Consider the following 11495-nt stretch of genomic DNA (forward strand, 5'->3'; position numbering starts at 1 on the left):
AGTTTTCAAGTGCTTCAGCAAAAATCTCTGTATTGTACCTGTCTCACAGGGAGACACTTCTGGGCTCTGTAGAAAGTGAATCACAAGACATGAACAAGACATAAATCCTTTTTCTGCTTCCAGCTTCAGAGCTCTCGGACCTCACCAACTGCAGCCACCACTGCTGCTCCTCAGACAGGGGCTACGCACACAGTGGGTAATTTGTCTGGCTAGCACTGCCAGCAGTAAACCCTGCACAGTGCTTTGTACTCCAGGAACACACATGGCAACAGCCTTTACAGCAGTAAGTGTCTAAGAGCGAGACAGTGGTGGGATGATCTGCTGATTCTGAGGACTGCATTCAATTATTTTACTAACAAATGTTTTATTCATAAAGTTCTATGTCCTTTATATCAAAGTAGAATATTTGTTTTAAGAATGTGTCCACTAAGTAAATTGATCAATTATGGGTTCAGGCTTAAACAGTGTATATTTTAAGATGATTAGCTAGGTTTTCCTGCAGTTAATGACAGAATTTGTTCAAGGAATTTCTGAATCAACTTTGGTTTGATGTATTTTCAGCACAATTGCCAAGTTTGATTTAACTATGCCACATGGCTGCCTGAGGTGCTTTAGATTAACCCAGATTGAAAATGAACATTTGTTGGTCCATTACTCTTAATTATATAAACCTTCCCATTACCTAATCAAGTATTTCTGCTTTACAGTCAGAAAGAGTACATAAGCACTAGGCTGGAGTGGGCTCTTTTCCCCTCCAGAGCCCTTACATTAACAAAGGTAGTGCAATGTCCTGATTATCACTGAACTGTTAGTAAAACTTCAGTTCTCCATACATAAATGGTGTTCCTTCAGTCATACACTGTCTTTTGTTTCTTCCTTTCATATGATGTCAGCCTGCTAGCAGGTTCATGTTAATTTCTTTTGGTCCGTCAGTCTCTTTAAAAATTTGGTTCAAGACTTTATGGTAGTGTCAGTCTTGTTACATCTCTATTTGAGTGCATTTAACGTAGACTAACAACTGGGATCATGCACTGATCTTAACATCAAGGGCTACTAAAGAGGGTAGCGTAGTCAGTGCTGGCTACAAGTAAATAGAATTATTTTCAGTAAGGTTACAAGAGTCAAGTATGTTTTTTAGGAGGGAGCAGTCCATTTCCATATTTAGGGAAATGCGGTATCTGCCATACTTGCTGCTTTACATGAGGTTTCTTTTTGTTATTACTCATGTTTAATTTCTGAGATCTTTTTGTCTATAATCTTTTCTGGAAGGCAAAATTAACTGCACAGCAATAGTTAATTTGTAGAAATGCTGATTTTACCGTAAATGCAAAAGCTGAGAGAGAAAGATCTAATACAAGAAAAAGAGAGTGCTATATTTCGGAGGGGCTATAAGTCCTCTTTAAGTATTTCAAATTAGACAAAAAACTAGAAGTTGTCTCACCTCTAATGTGTATAGTCCTGTTAAAACAGAATTCAGTTCAGTAAGGATTAACTCAAATTTAGGTTGCAATTGACTCCTTAATTTAATTCCAGAAGTATTTTTCATGTACTGACTTTTTCATGCCTACCAGACAAAAAAAGTATACAATATAACCTTTTTTTTTTTTTTTTTCCTAATAAATGCTTTAAAAAACCAAGGAAACTGTATGAACAACTTAACTACACATCCTTAAAGTCAGGAGAACAATGTTCTGCTCTTGAATATCTATTTTTTTACGCAGGCAGCTCTTGAAAATACTTACAAAATATATGCAGTTGACAAGAACAGTGGAACACTTGAGTAAATATGTATTGAATTTAAAGCACTTTACAAGTAAAAACAAATCATAGAGAATGAGTATCTTCAAAAGCATATTTCCTTTAAGTTAGAACAAAGTAAGCATTTGAACAGTCCAAGAGGAACATGGCATATTGTGAGGAAAGCTAATTCACCTTTCATTGTGAGGTGCTGTACAGGTACTATGCAGAAGAGTTCTTTTCCTGGATGATGCAAGCCACCATGCCCAAATGCAGGTGCCTCCCTGTGCACAGAGGTGTGCCCTTCTCACAGCCCCTTAGTTTTGCAGAGATATTCACGTCCTATTGCTATTGTTAGCTTATGCAAACAAAAGAAATGAACTAACTGCTGCACACCACAGAAACAGCCTAGAGGGTATATTTTAGATCATTAGGGTGCTACTGGTGCTGCATGTTCTCTGGCAGCAGAACTGTTTCAACAAGTTTCTCAACTCTATGCTCAGTTTGCCATCCCATAAGGTCTGCAGATGATGGAAACCTGCCTTAAATGGCATAAAAGGCATTCAAACTGTCAAATCAAAGAGAAAGAAACAGTTCTTCATGTGTTGTTTTTGTTTGGCTGATTTTTAAACTGAGATGATTTGATTGTTAAGGTCATTATGCCTTTGGCCTTTTTGCAATTCACTAGTATGCAAACAGCATGAATTCCCGAGTATTCAAAGGGTGAAGTGACTATCAGTTCGTTTGGTCTGCAAGAGGGAAAGTGAAAGGATGTTTTGGTCCTACAGATATACAGACTTCAAGCCAGGTTAATTCCTTAATAACATTCTCTGAGATTATGCACATAAAAAAAAAAAAAACCCTAGCTTTAATTAAGCTGCATATTATGTTTTCTTAAATATTTTATTAAATAAATAATATTTGAGGTAATAAAAAGAATCATTCTGGAATAGAATAATGTCTCAGGCACTGAGGGAATAGAGTATGAAACTCATTAAAATGTAATAATTGAGATATTACCTTGTTACTTGCATTTCAATATCATGCACATACTTTATCTTGTAGGATAAACAGTTCTCAGGTATAGTTATTGGGACTTGTTTGTTTTAAATTAGTCCCAGAAGAGTTTTCCTTGTATTCCCTTTATAAAAAAAAGGTGGATATTAAATAATTAAAATATGATAATTCTGAAGTTTAATATCAATTCAAGAAAGTTAAAAAATATTAATTTAATTTTAGGAAAGTTTCATGTCCACTAAATTTAGTACATATTTCTTTTTCATTCAAGAAGATTGAATTAAGAAAACAGTAATTTTATCTGTAGCTTATTTACACAGCAGAACAAATTGCCAACATTTGTACTGGCAGTTTACCTAAGGAGATACATAAAGACAATAACAAAGCTTTTGTTTGAAGTTCAGTTTTTTATATATGCTTCAGGTATTTAAATATTGTAATGTCCAAGCTGGAATAACCATGAGGTGTGTCTGGGTAAAGGATGCAGCCTCCTAACCTAGGAAAGAGGAGTTAGCATAAACAGAAAGGTTAAGAGGTCACAAATTCTCTAGACCCTTGGACAAAATCCTACAGATGTAGGTCCATTTACAGCAGATCAGTCCATTACATTTTAGAAGTACTTAGGTGTGTGTATCATTGTGGTCTCATTTTTCTTTACATTTCAGCAAATTTAAAAATAAATTCAATCATACTACAAACTAACATATTACCTAGCATGTTTACCTGTATATTCAAGGTCAAGGCTCCCCACTGAGTTTCCTATCTAAGTATTAATTACTGTGAACTTTCAGGTGGCTTTTTCATTCAACTTTTACCTCTTCTGAAGATTAGATTGAATGAACTATTGACCATTGTTACATATTATACAGCTTTTTAGTATGAGATTTACTGACCTTTACTTGATATTATCCATCTTAAGAAACTTTGGAGCTTTATGTCAGTTTCTGATGGCAGTTTTTGTCTATCAAACTAGTAAATATTAAAACTTTCTCATAAAATAAAAAGCATAGGCATTGGATTTACAAAAATGAATAAAATTCAGGAAGTTTTTAGTCTATGGGTTAACAAGTAATGCAGTCAAAACAAGGCTGCAAATCCAGAATTACTGAATTGAACCCTAATGGTGCATTTTAACTAATAAAATCATGCTTACATTTTACATTATGACTTCAAGTAGATATGGCCACAGTACAACCTTCAGTGTTACACAGAAATATTGAAAATAGGTGTAAGCATCTCTCTGCTATCCTATAATCTGCAGTACAGATGCTGAACAAAGCCTTATTTTTCACTTCAGTATTACTTCATTTCAGGCTCACTCCTCTGTACATTACACAGCTATCCTGCTTTCTTTTCTGCAGTTTAGTTCACAAACAAGAGATAAAAATGTACAGAGAGCAGCAGAAAAGGTTCTTTCAATCTTTCAATAGCTTCTCCAAGGACAGTTAGCTGAAATACATAAATAATTGAACTGTGGTAGCTGAGATAAACTCAATCCTGTTTTGATTTCTGAGGCCACAGCAACAGCTTTACCAGAAAAGACAATGCCGGGATCTCATTGTGCCTCCAGATCAGGTCAGCACAATCCTAAAGGTTCCTTCTTACAACTTGGGATTGTTGTGACCCAAGTGCAGCGCCCAGCTCTTTGCCTTGTTGAACCTCACACAATTGACCTCAGCTCTTTGGACCCAGCCTGTCCAGATCCCTCTGCAGAGCCTTCCTGCCCTCCAGCAGGTCCACAGCCCCACCTGATTTGGTGTCATCTGCAAAATGAGTGAGGGGCACTGGATCCCCTTGTCCAAATCATTGATGAAGTCCTGAGCCCTGGGGAACACCATTACATCCGGCTGCCAGCTGGATGTAGCTCCACTCACCGCCACTTTCTGGGCCCAAGCAGATGGCCAGTTTTTTACCCAGTGTCCAAACCTTGATCAGCCAGTTTCTCCAGGAGAATGCTGTGGGCAATGGTGTCAAAGCCTTTACTTTGGTTTACAAAGTACTGTCTGTGCTGCACAGAACCATTGCCCATGCCTATTTGTCTCCTTCTTACCACCCTAACACCCATCTCCCTGCTCTCACTCCTCTGTGTTTTTTGTCCACTCAGCCCTTTGCAACTCACTCTGGTCTTCAGCTAGAGCATTGGACACCCAAAGCTGCATAGAATTGCAAAGCAGGCTTTTAGCAAATGAGCCCCAGGGCTCAGGTCATCCTGAAGAAAGCTGAAAGGACAAGGTGGGGACAGCCAAAACTTTGCTCACAGTAGAGTGTTCTGTGTATGTCTCAGATTGTGTGAGCCAGGGGGACCCAAGCTCCCTGTCCTGGGTCTTCCAAGGCTCACCTTCAGGTGGGCTGACGGGACATGATGCTTGTCTGTGTAGTAGCCTGGACTGGACAAATAAACATCTTCAACAGGTAGGGAGAAAAAAGGGCTAATGTTCTGAAAGGTGTCCTTGTCCCTTCACAGGGCAAGGAAAGAAGTGGTGGGGTTATACTTGAGAAGATTGGTAAGGCTGGGAATAGATGATAGGAGGAGCATGTTGAACATTCATAAAGACTTTGTTGAATAAGTGTTTTGTTCTGTAACAGAAGGGAAGTCATTTTGTCTATCATCCAAACAAGCTTGTAGGTTGTTTAATGAAACAAAAGTCTCACATAAATGGAATCTTGTAAAAGATAAAAAAGAAGCCTGATTTCAGGCTAAATAAGCTAAACACTACCCTACTTTAAAAGATGTATGCACATAATCAGATTTTTATCCTTTTAGATAAATGGGTAAGTACTATATTTCTTAGTCATTATCTGTAGGGCCAAAGTATAAACCTCCAAGTTAGACACCTAAATGAAATGGTCATATTTCAAATGTGTTAGTTATTCAGACATTCTCAGGCAGCACATTTCAGAATAGGACCATGCCATTTAACTGTAACAGAACAGCCCAGTCGTACAAATAGGTACAGTTTTTCCTCAAAACAATGTGAATGCTGCCATCTAGCTATACAGTATCAGCATGTCTCTAGTCCAGCTCTGCTACACACAAACCCAGTTCAGTTTCAGTTTGGAATACAGCAGAATAGATATACAAAATTTCCAACTGCACTTCTGTCAATTAAAAAAGTTTACTGCAGCATTCATTATTAAAAAGAAATTATAGTAGTATAAAATACTGTTTTGACAGTAAACTGAAAGGATAAGAACAAGGTTAAAATTATTGCATCTGGTTTTGAACAGCCCTTGTGAATGATGTATTTTACAAATGCAGGGTTTCATTTTTCAAAGGTTTATACATGCCTTCAGATAAATGGACTTAATAATAAAGTTAAAAACACACATATGTAAACTGAAGTCCAGATCTGTTTTCCAGTTCAAGATTTATTTACCAAAGATCAGCATTTCTACAAAACACTTTGTTTAAGAAATATCCATTTTGGTATGTTGGATCCATAAACTGTTTGGAAGTGTTTATGTAGTGTCAGCTGAACCCTCAGTATTCTCACAGCACTGTTGGAGTCCTGCCGTGGGCATATGGAGGCACTTTGGGATGAATATCATTGCACTCTCAAGATGTTGCTCCACCAAGCATCCCACTGAACCCCTCTTTGGATAAACAAAGGACCAAGAGACAGCAGCACATGTGCAAAGGACTTGTCCTGATACTGAGAAGACCATGGGTGGTCTCAGCACCTAGACTTGGGAACTAGAGAAATTGTCACATTTCATCCAGAGCATTATGTACAGAGTTGGGCAGAGCCAGACTGCTGTCTGATGGCAGCATTCATTTGAGTATACTCAGTGGAGAACTACAATCACTCTGGTTGAACTCCTGCCCATCAATTTGAGGAGCTTGTATTTCAAAACAAATAGAGATATATGACTCCTTCAATTTTTTTTTCCTAGGTGGGGAAAACAGATGGAATTACAGGACAGATATGCCACCTAGTTAAACAGACAGCTGTTGGGAAAGCTTCCCACTTCCCACCTGAGGGAAAAAAATCTACTTCATCTAGCACACACATAGTGAGACTCCAAATAGATTGTGAAATTTATCCAAACATACCTTAAACATAAGAGGTTTACATCTACATAAGCAGATATCTTTAATCTAGTATTTAATATAACCATGCCAAATAGGACACAAATGTGACAAATATCCCTGCATAGGATCAGTTAATAGAATTCTCTAGTCTAAAAACTGGCCAATACCAGGTTCATCAAAGGAAGACACAAGAAAACATACTGTTATTTACAAAATAACAGCCCTCAGTCCCATTCTAATTTATGCAATGTAGATAGGTCTGAATTTCAAATTGTGAAGAGTTGAGACTACAAGAAGATTACCCTGAACTCCCATTGGCAGGGTTGCAGACTGGCTCATCTAAATAATTAGGAAAATAGGTGTTCCTCCAGATCATCTGTAGCAAATTCTTGATGAAATTTATTCTTCCATTCAATATATCACAAGGCCCTAATTCTTCCAATATAATTCTGTAAAGTTTGGGTTTATGTGCTTTTGTACACACACTCACACACAGAGCTAATTAAAATTATAGCTTCTTATTAAAAGATGAAGAGACTACATGCAATTAAATTACTAACTCGATTTATCACAAAGGCAAAGCCACTTGAACATTGAATAACATGGAAAAAAACAACACTTGATTTTACTGGTGCTATTACATTAGTTTTCAGTTTGACATATTAGTGCTTGATGGTGGTGTGAGCCACAGAAACCAGAAGACAGAAGAGAAGTTACTGTTGCAGAGGATAGATAGATATGATTGTTATCTTAGCTAGCCGAATGTCACTTCTACCCTTGGATGAATCCTGGAGTGAAATGGACTGTTCCATCCCTCCCCGCAAGAGATTGTGGTTCATCCCGCACCTCTGTACCTGCCCCTAAAACAGAGTCTGTAACCCCATTGGCCCATGCCTTGTCCCAGCCCACCTGGGAGCCCCTGATAAGGGGGCTCCGAGCGGCCATTCGGTCTCTTGGCCCTCTCCTCCCCTCTTGGATTTCCTCCCTCTCTTGGCCCTCTCCTCTCTTGGACTTCCTCCCTCTCTTGGACTTCCTCCCTCTCTTGGACTTCCTCCCTCTCTTGGACTCCCTTCCTCCCTGGGGCTTCCCCTCTCCTAAACCCTCCGTTTCTCTCTCCCCTCCCCCATCCTCCTAAGCCCAGCCACGTGCTACGCCTGAGAGCACGAGGCTTGGGCATTCCTGAATTCTCCAATAAATCTCTTCCCCCAAGAGCAAGCTTCAGAGATCTCTGCCTCCCTACACCCCAACCGTGCAGAGGAGAATACTCATCCCACAAGTTACCTTTCATGTTCTCAAAGAAAATAATTTATGGTGAAGTGCTATCAATATGTAGACCTCTATTTCTCCTAAGCATTAAGAGTATTAAAAAATATATTTAATTATGTATTAAGTATGAGATGCACTGCTTTCTAACTCTGCACTTTCAATCTTGCATTTTTAATCTCCTCTGTAGCCCTCCACTCCCTTCAAAACACCTGTAAAACAACAAACAAGAAACTCAGGATAAATGTCATAATTCAGTATTATTTATTAGCTGTATACAGTTTCACTCCTGCATTTACGAAGTGCAAAGTGCCCCTCAATAGTCTCTCTTTTTTGACAGCAGCATACTTCTCCAACTTTGGTGCTGAAAGAAATACATTTCAACACGTGTGCTGCTTTCTGCAGTGTGACTGTATGTCACATAATTCTGGAAAACGTGGCTGCTATCTAATAAACTATCCACTATCCCAAGTGCCACAAAGGGGGCATGATGAAATAGTCACTCCATCAGCATTTGAATTTATTCTTCCTCTGAGATGAACAATATTGTATCAACATGTGTGAATAACTTGAGTTTTGTGGTGCCCAGCTTTGCTGTGGTCTGTCACAGCACCTATATTCCATCCAAGAGAAGAGCTTTGTGACCACTCATCACAGAGACTACAGAGACAGATATTTCCCTAGTATTTCCTCTTCTGACCATTTTCCTGTGAGAACCCCGGGCTTGGTCTGGGGTCTCGTGTGGTGGTAAAGTCTCTCCTCCAACCCGTGCTTCCAAAGAAAAACTCCGCAGGCTCTTGTTGTTCAGTCTCAAGGCAGTTTATTGTTAGTTATCTAAAAGATTGTCTTCTCGGGCTGCAGCTGCTTGGTCAGCGGCCCAGGCAGAGACACACACACACCCTGACACCCTCTCTGTCTGCTGTCTGCTTCTTCTCTCCCCCGCCCAGGGCTGCTGCTATATTTTATATGATATATTACGTATTATATGTTTATAGTTTTCCCCCAATACCTACTACCTATGTTACAAGGTGCTTTTCTACTCTAAACCAATCCATAAGTGCCAGCATCACCAAGAACATGGAGGCAAGGAAGAAGAAGGAGGAAGAACAGGATCAGCCCACCTTCCTCCATCTTAGAACTTCTGACCCCCATGTACAAAGTAAAAACCCCCCTGTACAATACTAAAAAAATTTCCCCTCTGTTTTGTAACTACTTTTACTATACTATCTAAACTTTTGTGACGGCTTGCTCCACCTTCAAAGTTGGTAACTCATTCCATGGCTCAAACTCAAAATCACAGCTGTTTCCAGCTGCCTGTCAGGGTCTAAAATGCTTCTGACCAAGGCCTGGAACCTCTAAAAATGTCTGAGAGACATTTTGATTTCCAACATTTTCCTCAACTCATTTATGTATTGCTGAATAAACAAACTGAACTCCCAGTCAACTTAAGATGGTCTCTCTTGTTCTCCCATTGCTGTCCCCATTAGCAGACCCTCCAAGAGCACATTGATCCCTTTCCAGAAACCTTTGCCTTAGACTGAACTTGAGAACCATGTTTCTAGTATCTCTGACTGTCAGAGATGTTAAATCTGGAGTCCTATAAAATGATCTTGGTTTTCTGTGCTTGCTCTGTAGGTAAAACACAAGAATACGGTAGACTGGGGAGACAGCATTTAGTGATTACACATATACAAATAATTGCTTCCAGCAAAAGGCAGGGAAAAACCTTGCACAAGATGACAGCAGCCTGACACAGGGCCAAATGCAGTGCACAGATGCTGTCTGGACCTGGATCTGTTTCTCTGAACTAGAGCATCCTTCTTCCCAAGGCTGTACTGGTAACAGCCAGGTTATTCCACCACCCTTTGGGACTGGCTATCCCAGATGGGATCATCTCAGGAAGCAAATGCCTTTCCAGATGCTTCAAACTCATCTGCTCTAAGTGCATTATCCTTGCTCGTAGCTCAAGGCTGTCAACGCTGAAGAGATGCTGAATATGTGTTCTTGCACCTTAAAAAAGTGCCAGTTCAGTCTGAGGTCAGTGGCTGGCATAATTCTAAAAATATGCAGTATTACCTTTGTCAGACAGCTGTTATTGCTGTTTCCTCACTTGGCCTCAGGATAATTATTCTACAAATGATTATGGAGTTTGAAGTCAAAAAAAGGTCGACCACAGAAGGTTTTATTATTGTTAGGAGCTGTGGAATAATTATATATTCAGTTGTACCCACACAACAGTGATTTATTGTGCTTCCATCAGTGATTCAGGGGCTGCTGACTTAAAGAACTTTGCCTATGCAGCCTGATTCCCACTGGATATTTAACCAGGTTACAGTTGTACTGGCATTTAGTGTGAGTCAATGAAATTTATTTGCATATGACTAAGTGATTTGGAAGAATTCTCACATCATTTTTACTCACAGCCTCACTCCCCCAGGTTTGTTAGCATTTACAGGTAAGTTTGAGATCCCTCAATGATTTTACCGTTTGTGATGTTTAAATAGCTTAGAAATAGATATACATTCCTATATACCTTAATACAGATATATTCACAGATATTGCCTAGCTTGCATAGAACTTTATGTTATTGAAGTATAAAAAGGAGATATTTGGGGGAAATTATTTTTATGAAAGTATTTTATTATTTTTAAGCAAGCCCACAGTGAATGTTAAGATTGAAATCACTAAAGATATAGCTTACCATAAGCAGAATTAGCATTTACAAATGAGGCTGAAGACTTGCAGAAAAAACAGACAGCTTAAATATGCAGAGTCAGGTGAGGCAAAAGCAGCTTATTTCTATAGTTGTAGGAGGGAACATGTCGTGATAGCAATTCGCCCCTCAGTCTAATTATGACTTAAAGCAAAAGTACTGGGGCTTATATAAATGCAGATATAAGCTGCCCTGTGTGTGTGTGTGGGGGGGGGGGTTTATATAGCAGAGCAGTGTCTGGTGGAAGGAAAGCTTGACAGGGCACACGTGTCCATGTGTTCCTGTAACAGCTCAGAGCACAGCCTTGCTACTCACCTCCAGTTCATCCCTCCCTCGCTTCTGACACTGCTGTGCCTCTCATCAACTTCTGGATCTCTCAAGGTCTGCTCTCACAAAACAGTGTTGGCAAAGGTACCGCCTGCATGGTTAAAAACCTTTAAAAGTCCTTCTATTGTCTTGCAGTCCTGCTTCAAAAGGGAGCGTCACTTTCTGTTATAAAAATGTTTATTTCCTTGTAATGTTTGCATATACCTGCATACATAATCTAGTGACATCTGGTTACCTGAGCGCAACCTGCCATCTTCTTAAACAAATGTTTAGGGCCCTCTCCACCAGTCCAAACCCTCATCTGTCCACACACTGCTTCATAAACAAATATTGTCCTCACTGCTGTTCAGAAAGAGGAACTCTCCCTGATGTGTGGACAACTTTTTCAGGTTGCTCCCTGTTTCT

General features: G+C 39.4%; 1 protein-coding gene across 1 annotated transcript in view; it reads right to left on the reverse strand.

The window, feature by feature from the left end:
- CCNA1 (cyclin A1) overlaps positions 1 to 11313 on the reverse strand; it is a 36717-nt gene extending 25404 nt beyond the window's left edge. Inside the window, exon 1 of the mRNA XM_085579041.1 lies at positions 11079 to 11313. The gene's annotated coding sequence lies outside the window, so the exon portion shown is untranslated. The remainder of the gene's footprint in view (positions 1 to 11078) is intronic.
- Between the last annotated feature and the right edge of the window lie 182 nt (positions 11314 to 11495).

This window comes from Lonchura striata, chromosome 1, assembly GCF_050655825.1.
Source record: "Lonchura striata isolate lonStrDom1 chromosome 1, ASM5065582v1, whole genome shotgun sequence".
Lineage (NCBI taxonomy): Eukaryota > Metazoa > Chordata > Aves > Passeriformes > Estrildidae > Lonchura > Lonchura striata.